The 12,654-nt window shown below is 42.5% G+C and overlaps 1 protein-coding gene and 1 pseudogene across 2 annotated transcripts in view; both read left to right on the forward strand.

Moving 5' to 3' along the window:
- Positions 1-8,228, forward strand: part of LOC102829919 — a 52,855-nt pseudogene extending 44,627 nt beyond the window's left edge.
- Positions 7,397-12,654, forward strand: part of ZFYVE9 (zinc finger, FYVE domain containing 9) — a 237,491-nt gene continuing 232,233 nt past the window's right edge. For both annotated transcript variants that reach the window (XM_006839767.1, XM_006839768.1), the window contains exon 1: positions 7,397-7,691. The gene's annotated coding sequence lies outside the window, so the exon portion shown is untranslated. The remainder of the gene's footprint in view (positions 7,692-12,654) is intronic.

Consider the following 12,654-nt stretch of genomic DNA (forward strand, 5'->3'; position numbering starts at 1 on the left):
GAGAAGGATATCATGCTTGGTAAGATGGAGGGTCGGAGAAAAAGAGGAAGACCCCTAACGAGATGGATTGGCCAGGTGGCATCATTGATGGACTCAAGTGTGGTATCAGTAGTGAGGTTGGCCCAGGATTGGACATTGTTTCATTCTGCTGTTTATGGGGTTGCCATGAATCGGTTCCGACTTGATGGCACCTGACAACAACAACAACATATAATTTAAAAAATTTCTAAGAACCATGTTTAATAACTGGATCACAATGTTTCTTAAAATTTAACAATTAGCTCTTATGAGCTAGTAGTACAAACTGGCTTTAGTTAACCACTGTGTTCAGCTTATCCGTTCTTTGAGTCTATAAATCCTCCCTTCCCTTAACCAAAGTACATATGTACATACATTCAAAACCAGATGTAAACACTTTTTCCTCAAATTTTGTAATCCCAGAGTACCTGGATCATAACTAGAGCTCAGTGAATTGAGGTAAATTCACATTTATTAGAGAAGACACTCATGAGTCCACATCACACGCCGACGAGCACAAACGGGGATTGCTGTTGTTAAGTGCTGTCAAGTTGATTCCAACCCAAAGCAACCCTGTATAGGGTTTCCAAGGAGCAGCTGGTGAGGTTGAATCACTGACCTTGCAGTTCAAGTGACTTTGCAGTCTGATGCATTAGCCCACAGCACCACACAAACCGGGCTAGCACGCCAAATAAAACCAACTTTATGAATCATCAATTTGCAATGGATGCTGACTACTTGGCTGGTTTACTCTGTACTCCAAACAATTTTTTTTGTTTGTTTGTTTGTTTTCTAATGATGAGAGAATACATGTACTTTGGAAAGAATAAAATAAACTGTTATTGCTTCTCTGGAGTTGCAACAGTTAGGAAAGGAATGGTGTTTGAGGTTGGAGAGATGAGAAAAAGCTAAGGGAGATCATTTACATTCATTGAATACCTATCCTGTGCCTAGCACTTTCTTGAGGACTGTTACAACCTCATAACATACAAGTGAGAAAACCAAGAATCTCAGTAAGTGACTTCCTCAGGCCAAACAGCCTGAAATTGGTGGAGTTCTGGTATAGCCTTGTAGACTATGCACCCAGTGACAAGGTTGGTTTGAACAGCAAAGCTGGTGGTTCTAACTCACCAGCCACTCAGAAACCCTACAAGGGTTGTTATGAGTCGGAACCAACTCGCTGGCACTTCACAACCACAACAACAAGTTATACTGTAGAATCTGAAACTACATCAGTGAACTTTTCCTACTCTGTTACATTAAGATACATTATACCTGTCTTATACCTTCAATGAATATTTTACTGATACATGTTTTTGTAACAAAAATTTTAAAACATGGATTCACTGAGTTCAGCTGATCTTCCAGGTGTTGATGTATTCATTATATATTTTAAAAATCACATTTGTTAATATTATCATCAGAAAAGTACTGGAAAGCCGTCATGTTCATGGTGGTAGATAAAAAATTTCCAAAACTGTAAATTCACTTGAAAGCTCAAACTTTACCTTTGGCAACAACAACCGTTAGCTGTTTTCTTAGAAGTAACAGGCTAACTTTCTTTTCATTTCCTAGAACATATGTGCCAAATACTGAAGTTTGAACAACCATAGTTTGTCTGTTATTCTATGAAGTAAAATTGATATCTGAGTAACAATGATGTGTGTGTGTATGTTTATCCCTAGCTCTGCTCACTGACAACCTAGACACAATAGCATCATCACTGTTGTTGTTAAGTGCTGTCTAGTCAGCTCAACTCATAGCAACTCTGTATAGAGTTTCCAAGGAGCAGGTGGTAGGTTTAAACAGCCAATCCTGTGGTCAATAGTCCAGTGTTTATCCTACAGCACTACTCCAGGACTCCTAATGGTACCACGTTGTTGTTGTTAAGTGAGGCCAAGTCAGTTCCGACTCATAGTGAGCCTTTGTAGGGTTTCTGAGGAGCAGCTGGTGAGTTTGAACTGCCGAACTTGCAGTTCAAAACAACCATGTGGCCCAGTGCTTATGCTATAGTGCCACACCAGGACTCCAGTAGCACCTAAATCTTGATTTCTAAATGCATTCTCTACTAAACGGAACTAGTGTCCTTTGGAGAAATGAGTGACTCCAAGGCTGGGGCTGGAAAAGGACAAGGTGAGCCCGGGATATAGTGATGTTGTTGTTGTGTGCTGTGGAGTTGGTTCCGACTCATAGTGACCCTGTACAGGGTTTCCAGGCTGTAAATCTTTACGGGAGCGGAAAGCCTCATCTTTCTCCCGCAGAACAGCTGGTAGTTTCGAACCGCTGACCTTGAAGTTAGTAGCCTAATTTGTAACAACTATGCTACCATAGCTCCTTGGGATATAATGATAGAAAGTAGTAAGACAAAGTGCTTACAAAATGATGGGGAGATGTTAAAAGGACATAGAAGGCAGTCAAATCTGATACAATTTGTGCTACAAAATATAATGATAGTAATGATTATATAATTCATTGATTAAAATAAGACTCAATAAGTTCATTCTGATATAAATGGGTGGGAAGTGAAAAGCTTTTCCATATAGTAGGAAAATAATTAATAAATGTATATAGAATGATGATAATATTTAAAAATCACCATTTGGCAACCACTGCAGGAAAATGCACTGGACCTCAGTGTCAGTGGGTCAAACTCACCAGCCACTCTTCGCAAAGCTTAGACAGGGTTTGAGTAGGAACCAACTCGATGGCGCTTAACAACAACAACAGCATAGTAATAGGATTCCTGGTGTGATGCAGTAAGATCAGCACAGGACTTCGAGCCACAAGGTTGGTAGTTCAAACCTACTAGCTGCTCCTCAGTAAACCTATACAGGGTAGCTATGAGTCGGAACCAACTTGACAGCACTTAACAACAACATAGTAATACTACTATGCTGGCTGCCAAATGGTACGGAAGCACTGTATAGGGTTGCTGTGGGTCGGAACCGATTTTGATGGCACTTAACAACAACAATAACACAGTAATAATAAAAGAAGCCCTGGTGGCACTGTGGGTTAAACATTGGGCTGCTAACATTGGGTTCAGATTCACCAGTCACTCCAAGGGAGAAAGCGACTATCTGCTCCCATAAAGTTTTACATTCTCAGACACCTTATATAGGGGTTGCTATGGGTCAGAATTTATTCAATGGCAGTATATTATTTTTTTTAATAGTAAAAATGGTTTCAAACAAATGCTATTTATTGTGTTGCTTTACTGACAGCTAGCCTCTTCTAGGAATCACTGTTTGTTAACAGACTGTGAGTTCTGGGTTGGCAAGTGCCAAGGGCTGTGGAAGACCATAGTTGAGCAACAATAAGATGGGTGCAGTTCTGAACCAGGACAATCACCTGTTGAACTGACTTAGTTTTCTGATAGGCTCTGAAAGTTAATGGGAAATGCCCAAAACATTACTGCAGGGGTGGAAAGCAGGGTAGTCATAGCCTCTGAGTGAGGTTCAGTTCAGTTTAACATTCCTTGGAGTGCATCCTGTGCCAAGACTGGTTTTGGGGACTCAGAAATGAATCAAATACAATCTGACCCACCGGGCTCACAATTTGGTGGGGGAGACATACAACTAAACAGATAATGGCATTATAGTGACAAATATTTGTAAATGGAAGCACAAGGGTTACTGGGAGCATTGTGTTGTTGTTAAGTGCCATCGAGTCAGTTCCTACTCATAGCGACCCTGTATAGGGTTTCCAAGGAGCAGCTGGTGGATTTGAACTGCTGACCTTGTGGTTCATAGGCCAGTGGAAGAGGATTTATGCTTTTCTTTAAGCATACTTTTATATATAAACCTTCTTACACAGAAACATCATTTATCCATTCTGCCATCCTTCTTTTCTTTCATTTAGTTAAACTACAATTTATTAAGCATACCCTAGACATTGCTGACAGTCTTCCTTTTTCAGTGGAGGGTCAAATGTCACAACAATTGTGAGGATGGTGCAGAACTGAGCAGTATTTCTTCGTTCTGTTGTGTGTAAGGTCACCACAATGTGTCAGAATCAATTTGATGGCGCCTAACAACCCTAGACCAAATTCAATAAAGAAAATAGTATTTATTAGACTTGGTAACCAAATGCTGGGGAAAGAGACACAATAGTAAAAATGATTCCCAGATTTTTTTGGCTTCAGCACATGGGTGCATGATGATGCCATTTATCAAGTCAGCAAATGGATATCTTCTTGCTTTTTGTTTTAGAAAACAAACTTTAAGGAGCAGAGAATATTTAGCTTGGGGTGCTAGACTTTTAACTCACTTGTAGAAACCATTCTTAGAATACTGGCTTTGTAAAGGATATGTTGTTGTTGTTGTTGTTGTTAAGCACCAGCCAGTGGTTTCTAACTTATAGCGACCCTGTATAGGGTTTCCAAGGAGCGGCTGGTGAGATTGATTCACTGACTTTGAGGTTCAAACCTAAATTGCCATCGAGTGCATTAACCCGCAGCGCCATACCAGGACTTTTGTAGAGGATGTATATGGTGTGAAAATGAAAGTGGAGAAGCCTATCAAGTTGGGAGTAAGAAGATGTAATAGTGGAAAGCAATGAAGGATTAAGAATGCAGTAATGAAATCAATTGTCTAGAGCTCAAGAGAGATTAAAAATGAAGATTTAGAGAAGAAGAGAGGAAAACAGATGAGAATTCAGAGACAGAGAACAAAGTAGGTAGGATGACTCAAAGTACCTGAAAGAAATTGTAGAAGATGAAAGGACTTAAAGTGAACCAGCTCTGATAGCGTAGTGGTTATGAATCGGGCTGCGAGCCACAAGGTCAGCAGTTCAAAACTACTAACTGTTCCACGGGAGAAAGATGAGACTTTCTGCTCCCGTAAAGATTTACAGCCTCAGAAACCCTGTACAGGGTCGCTATGAGTCGGAACTGACTCCATGGCACACAACAACAGTATGATTAGAGGAGCCCTGGTGGTTCAAGTGCTCACCTGCTAATCAAAGGTAGGCAGTTTAAGCCCATCAGCTGCTCTGTGAAAGAAAGATTTGGCAGTCTGCTTCCATAAAGGTTTACAACTTTGGAGACACTATGGGACAGTTCCACACCATTCTATATGGTCACAATGAGTCAGACTAGACAGCAATGAGTTATTTTTTATTTTTATTTTTTACTCTGCTCAGGGAGTGATGATAAAGGCAGCTTCTTTCAGCAGCAGAATCTGAATAGAAGGAGGGAGAGTCTGAAGCAAGAGGAAACTGGTCCTGGGAACAAATGAATCATCTTTGTGTAGTTGCTACACCCTTGGTTGCATGATTATTCATAAACAAATACAGATTTCCTGCAATGGTAGTGATCTAGGCTTGGAAAGCACAGTGCTAATGCTATTTTGCCAAACTGATCTAAACTAAAGAACCCATTTCCCTAGATTGAAAAATTTTAATAACAGTAACTTATCCTTACTGAATTTTCTGAATATTATACAAAGGACTGTTATAGCAACAGATGAAGGACAAAAGAAATCTGAGTCTATTTCCAGTTTTTCTTTAGGCTGGATGTACCTCATTTGCAAAATGGTGGTAGTATAGTACCGAACTCCTAAGGTTGCTGAAAGGATGAATCATAGTTTTCCTTGTTGTAAAAAGGAGATAGCAGGTTTTTGTTTTCTTTTGTTTGTAATATGACTCAGAAGTATGTGGTAAAGGCACAATTAGGATTGTACAGGAACAGCTTTCATTGATTTAGAAGAGCAGTTATATTTCTTCTAAGGTGGTTGCTTAATTATTATTTGAAAGTTTCCTGGAGATCTTACACAGTTTTACTATTAGAGTTTACTATATTATGACTTAACCTAAAAAGTTAAAGGGCAGTTGGTTGCATCCTGGTATGGTGCTGTAGGATAAGCACTGGACTGCTAACCAAAAGGTTGGTGGTTCAAATCCACCAGCTGCTCCTTGGAAACCCTATTAACACAGTCGCTATGAGTCAGAGCTGACTTGACAGCACTAAACAACGGCTATGCAGCAGAATGTTATAATAGAGTCCTGTGGATTAGGCTTTATTCTTCAGTAAAGGGATGTTACATAAGTCTATTAGTGAAATTCAGAAAAATTTCACCCATACCAGAGATTAAGAATAATAATGATATTTTAAAACTATGGATACACACACACTCTCTCTCTTTCTCCCTTATACACACACACGGAAATAAAAACAGATGGGCACAATCTTGAGTCTAAAACAGACTAGGAATTAGGAGCATTCTGGAACCCACAAATGGAATTTAACTATGGGCACCAGTTCCTTTGCATACGTTGTCTCCAATATTCACAACACTTAGCAATGTTGGCATGAGAAAACAGAGGTTCAGAAATATTAAATAACTTGCTTAGGGTAATAAATCTAATACATAACAGAACTGTTAATAGTAGTATCAGGGTTTGTCTGACCCCAAAGTCCTTGCTCATACCTTTCTGTGGTAAAACATTGTATTTGGAAAATTTGGAGACCAGAGAATTTGGAGAATTTCTCTTCCTCCTTTCCCTCAGATAGCGTTTTTTGTTTCTTTTGTTTTGGGTTCTGATGTTTGCACCCTAGAGGTTAACTGTGAGTGAACATGAATACCCATAAACAGAACGACTCCGCAGCTCCCTCTAAAAAACAGTTTCCTTCCTTTAGAGCCTTACATGGGATTTGGGGAGGTGGGACTGCTTAAAGATGGATGATTCTTTTCTTCATTTTACCTCTAAGTTGTTCATGCATTTCAGAACAGTCTGTTAGCTATGTTCTTGCTTAACATTTCTCTCCCTCCTACTATTATTTTAGGAGGATAAGGGTTAAGGGCTTGGCATCTATCTGTAGAATCTTTTTGTAAGGATCTGTACAGTAGACCCCCCAAAAGTTAAGGTCAAAGACAAGTCCTTTCATCTGTTTTGGGAAAGAGTGTGTATGTGTGTGTTTGAGAAAAGGTTTGTTCGGAATCACTCTTCTTTCACCTACACACACTAATCGGACTAGAAGGGACCCCCTCGAATCATGAGAGATGAAGACGAGGAGATCACACACCCCCGCCCCCACCCCTCCCCCGCCTGCTTTCAGGTGCGGGTCCCAGTGACGGGAACATTCAAGTACCTTCCAAAGAAACAGAAAAGGTGCTCGGGGCCTGAGGATTGAGGGTCGCCCACCGGGGGCGGTAGAGAACCAGGGGGCTTCCACCTCCTAGGAGATGTTAACGGGCCCGGGTCCCGAGCTGAAAGCTACGCGGGGGAGCGCGGGACTCTAGTCTCCCCCAGGCTGTCCTCCCTCCCGCTCGCGCCCGGCGCGGCCTCCGCAGTCCCGGCGCCGTAGCCCGGCGTGGGGTCCAGGGGGCGCTGTGACCCAGCGGCGCCGGCGGCGCAGGCATCAGGAGCGGCCGCAGCGACGTTAGAGGCTTCGCCTAGGATCCCCTCCTGCAGCGCCTCGGTCGTCCCACCGCAGCCTTGTGCCCCCGGCCCAGCTCAGCGACGCTCCTAGGAATTCGCGTGGCTGCGGCGGCCCGGGAGCCCGATGCGGCTCGGCGGGCGCTGGGCCCCAGCAGCAGCGGCGGCCACAGCCTCTTCAGGAGTGGGAGGCTCCGTGGCGGCGCCTGGGGCCGCGCCGGTGCCCTCCGGAGGAGGTTGCCAGTTCAGGGACGACCCCCCCGGCCATGCTGAGGCGGCAGCCGCCGCTGCTAGAGGTGAGTGCGGCGCTACGCGGGCCGGGGCTTGTCAGTCTCCCGCTGCCCGCGGGGGTCCTGACGGCCGCCCTAATACCCGGCGGACGGGACGCCCTGCCTCCGCGGCCGCCTCCCCCATCCCGCGGCTCAGGGGCCTCAGCCCTTCCTTCCCGCCTCCCCCGGGAGGTTGGAGACGCACGGGGGACGACTAGGCCCCGCGACGCCGAGAAGCCCTGGCCCCGGCCTCTGTGCCGGCGCGTCCGGCTTGTGGGGCTGGGGGCTGGCAGGGGCGCGGGAGCCCTTTCAGGTTGGCCCGGACGCGGGCCGAGCGCAGCCTCTTCTCCCGGGCCCTGCACGTACATCCCAGAGGGAGGCACAGGACGCCTGTTTGCAAACAGCCTTGGCTTCTTGTTCCCCACACCGAGTCCCGCAGAGTCCCGGGGCGGGGGGGTGAGAACTGGGGTGCATAGAGTGGGGGATCCTGAGAGGCCCTGGTGTTCCTGGAATGTCATTCCCGGACCTGACGTGCCCGAGAAAAACCTTTTGCGTCTTATTTGAGGTGAAATTTCATCACCTGCCCGCAGTTCTTCGCTGGCTTCTTATATTACATTTTGCCTCTTGTAAGCGTGGTTTGCCTTGAGAAAGCCCCATCCTAGCTTTGCGATGTTAAGTTTCCTAGATAAATACTCACAGTTATAAAAATATCTTTTTTGTAAAGATCTGCCCTTCGCCGCCGCCCCCCGCCCCACCCCACCCCGCGCCTCAGAATAAGAGAGGATTTTTAAAAAATATTTCAGTTCTCTGTACAAAAATAGTCCACCTTAACAGATCCGGAGAATGGGTGAACAAGAGGATTTTTAAAAGTCGTGCTGTTATTAGAAAAGGTGTGAACTGAAACACCATAGAGGTAAAAAAAAAAAAAAAATCTGTTCTAGTATTAAAATTTTTTTTAAAAAAGTTACTGACTAGTTTTATACCATAAATCAGATGTTTGATTTATAATAATTGTGGTTGCAGGTTATTATTCTTGTCTTCTTGTTATGCGTGTGAATTTTGTATTAAATAGGTGCTTTTAAAACTTTTATAATCATGGAAAAATACTCTTAATAATAGAAACTTCAGAAAGTACAGAAAGGTGCTTGATGGTTTTCAAAGAATATATAATTTTGTTGTTATTGATATCGAATCAGATCCGATTTACCCCATAGAGTTTCCAAGAAGCGACTGGTGGGTTTGAACCGCTAACCGTGCCATTAGTGGTCCAGTGCGTATCCTACAGCTCCACACCAGGACTCTTATCTATTTAATCTTTGTAGTTAAGTGCTGTGGAGTCGGCTCCAACTCATAGAGACCTTGGTGGGTTTGAACTACTGACCTTCTGGTTAGCACTCCAGTGCTTTATCTACAGCGCCACACCAGAAGTCCCACTTATTTAAATAGTGTTGTTTAGTGCCATCGAGTCGATTCCGACCCTTAGCGAGGTTGTATAGAAATCCTAGGGGTGGCTGGTGAGCTCAATTCAAACCAACTTTTCATTCTAGCGCATTAATCCAGCGCACACCAGGACTATTTAATGTTGTTGTTGTTGTTGTTATGTGCCGTGGAGTCGGTTCCGACTCATAGCAACCCTGTATAGGGTTTCTGAGGCTGTAAATCTTTACGGGAGCAGAAAGCCTCATCTTTCTCCCGCGGAACAGCTGGTAGTTTCGAACTGCTGATCATGAGATTAGCAGCCTGATTCGTAACACTACTCTGCCAGAGCTCCTTGGACTATTTAATAGTGGGGGAGAAATCACTGTTAACCCCACATTTTGATGGTCATTCAAAGTTTAAAATGGTCTTGGGGCTTGTACTGATTATGATTTTGAATGAAGACTTCTGGATATTATGTTCAAAGCTAATAGTTCTGTTTTACTGTTTAAAACTCAGTCATTTGGATAACGATAGAATATTTTTTTAAATTGCATTGCAGCCATAATTGAGCTCATCAATTAAAACTCAGAAAAATATGGTAACTACTTAAAAGACTCCTGATTTACTTCTGATTCGGCAGGAGGAGTTCCTGAAGTTAAGGTAGATTTTGTGAGGCACACAATTTTTGAAGACCTATTGTGTTAGAGGAGTCCTGGTATGCTGCTGTGGGTTAATGCGCCACACTTCAAAACCACAACTGCAAGGTCAGCGGTTCAAGCTCACCAACTGCTCCTTGGAAATCCTATACAGGGTCGCTGTGGGTCGGAATCGACTCGACGGCACTTAACAACAACAACAATTGTATTAGAGGAGTCCTGGTGTGGCGTTGTAGGATAAATCCTGGATTGCTAACCACAAGGACCGCTTTTCAGAACTATCTGCCGCTCCTCGGAAACCCTGTACAGAGTTGTTATGAGTCGGAACCAACTTGAAAGCACTTAACAATTGTGTTAAAAGGAGTCCTAGTGTGGCGCTGTAGGATAAGTACTGATTGCTAACAGTAAATAAGGTTGGTGGTTCAAACCCACCAGCCACTCGTTGAAAACCTATACAAGGGTTTCTGTTAGTCGGAACTGACTTGACCCCACTTAACAACAACAACAACGTGTTAGATATTGTTTTTGTAAGATTTGTTTAAATTTTTCTAAGTGTAAAATTTAGATTAAAATTTATGATTAAAATTGTGATTAAAACTTATGTTAGTTGGCCTTGTTGTTAAGTGCTGTCAAGTTGGTTCCCACCCATAGCGACCCTATGTAGAGTTTCCAAGGAGCGACTTGAACTACCCACCTAATGGTTCAAAGCGACTTTGCAGTCCAGTGCATTAGCCCACAGTGCCACACCTTAGGTTTTAAAAAGTCTAATTCAATTCATCTCAATGTGTCTTTGAAGACCTCTTAACATTAGAATCAGCTGAAAGTGTGTATTAAAATATGCAGATTCCTGGCCCCTTGAATCTGAATTTTTAGGGGTGGTGGTAGTCCAAGGATCTTCATTTTTATCAAGCTTCTTGATTTTTAGATCTACTAAAGTTTGAGAGTAGTCCTAGTGTGGCACTATAGGATAAGTACTCAACCTCAAGGTTGGTTTGAACCGCAAGGTTGTTAGTTCAAACCACCAAGCTGGTCCTCGGAAGCTCTATACAGGGTCGCTATGGGTCTGAACCAAGTTGACTTCACTTAACTGCAACAACAAAGTTTGAGGATCACTCATATGATAAGTTTAAAGTTAACTAACCGTGTACTGAAACAACCATCCCTGTTTTCTAGCAAAGCTATCCATTTTAATGGCATTGCATTTATTTCTCATAACATTAGATAATGCTGGTGTAATCTTAGAAAAATGATATTTTGAGGACTGTTGATTCAGTCCATAAACATTTATTGACAGCTCACTGAAGTTGTTACAGAAAAACACTTTGGTCATTTACGTCAGCACTTAAGTTTCCCTGAACCTGAATTCATTGTAAAATGGGGACAGCTGTTATACTTATCTTGCAAGACTTTTATTGTTTGTAAATTAAAATTTTTAAATAAAATTTTAACTGTTAAGTGTCAGGTGCTGTCTGGGGTGTCTGCCTTTGTTGTTGTTATGTGCCATGGAGTCCATTCTGACTCAGTGACCCTGCACAGGGTTTCCGAGGCTGTAAATCTTTACCGGAGCAGAAAGCCTCATCCTTCTCCCGCGGACAGCTGGTAGTTTTGAACTGCTGACTGTGAGGTTCGCAGCCTGATTTGTAACTACTACGCTACCAGAGCTCCTTGGGATGTTTGTCTTAGGGAAACAAAAATGGCCAATCTTGCTAGCAATTAGTTAATTGTGGAAGCAGGACATATTTAACCTTACAAGGCAGAGTCAGATGTTGTTAGTTGAGTGGAACATGCTAGATGCTAGTCTATCCCTAATCCAAAAGGGCAGTGGTTAAGCGCTTAACCCAAGATCCGACAGTCTACTTCTGTAAAGATTGACATCTTTGGAGACTCTGTCCTGTCCTTGGAAGCCCTATAGGGGCAGTTCTACTATGTCCTGCATGGTCGCCAGGAGTCTGAATCCACTCGATACCAGTGGGTTTGGTTATCCCTAAATCCAGTGCCTTGCACTTGAAACACATTAATAATATATTTTATATGTGGTCATTCCTTTATCTTCTAATTTTTGATTCAGTGGTTCATTCTTTTATTTTTATTTTTTTAAGTGGTTCATTCTTTAAGGGCATTATTGTGTATGTTTCTTAGAAAGTGATAGTTTTATACTAACTCCTTTAGAAAGACAGAAAGAGTAGAGGTGATCCTATTTCTTTTTCTGTTGTTAGACTACTAAAGATTATTCAAAGATAATTGTTTAGATTTGAACTTAAATTCTTATGTACCTAAAGGATGTGTGTATGTATTTTTACTTGTGTTATGGTTATTAATTACACGATGTAAGGGTCCTTGTATAGTGCTGTAGGATAAGCACTGGTCTGCTAACTGCAAGGTTGGCAGTTCAAACCCACTAGCCCTCCTCAGAAACCTTATACAGGGTCGCTATGCATTGGAACCTACTTGATAGCACTTAACAATTGCACGATTTGGTGCACAGTATGGAGTCAAATGGGGCAGAACTCCTTAATAAACAAACTTGCAAACACACTTAGAGTGATGTGATACTTAAGATTCTGCGTTTCTTGCTATGTGCAAATGGTGTTAACAGTACCTGTCACAGGCAATTGTGTATAGCAGGTTTTATATAAGTAATCAAAAGCAATTAGCTAATAGAAGGTGCTCAATAAATACTCATTTCTAGTTTCCCTTTTGGGGAAAAACAAAAATTTTTGGGAAAAGGCATTGAAATGTCTTGCACTTTAACCCTCTCATGACTCCGTGATTCATATAGTGCCCACCTACATTTTCCTTCTCTGGGGTTTATTGGGCAGTTCCTTTCCCATTGAGTACATGCAGCTATCTAGAGGGGACCTGTTTAATTGTTTGAAATGGAAAAAAAATGGGTGTGTGCCACAAATTACGATGTT

This window comes from Chrysochloris asiatica, unplaced genomic scaffold (genome assembly GCF_000296735.1).
Source record: "Chrysochloris asiatica unplaced genomic scaffold, ChrAsi1.0 scaffold00026, whole genome shotgun sequence".
NCBI classification, from domain to species: Eukaryota; Metazoa; Chordata; class Mammalia; order Afrosoricida; family Chrysochloridae; genus Chrysochloris; species Chrysochloris asiatica.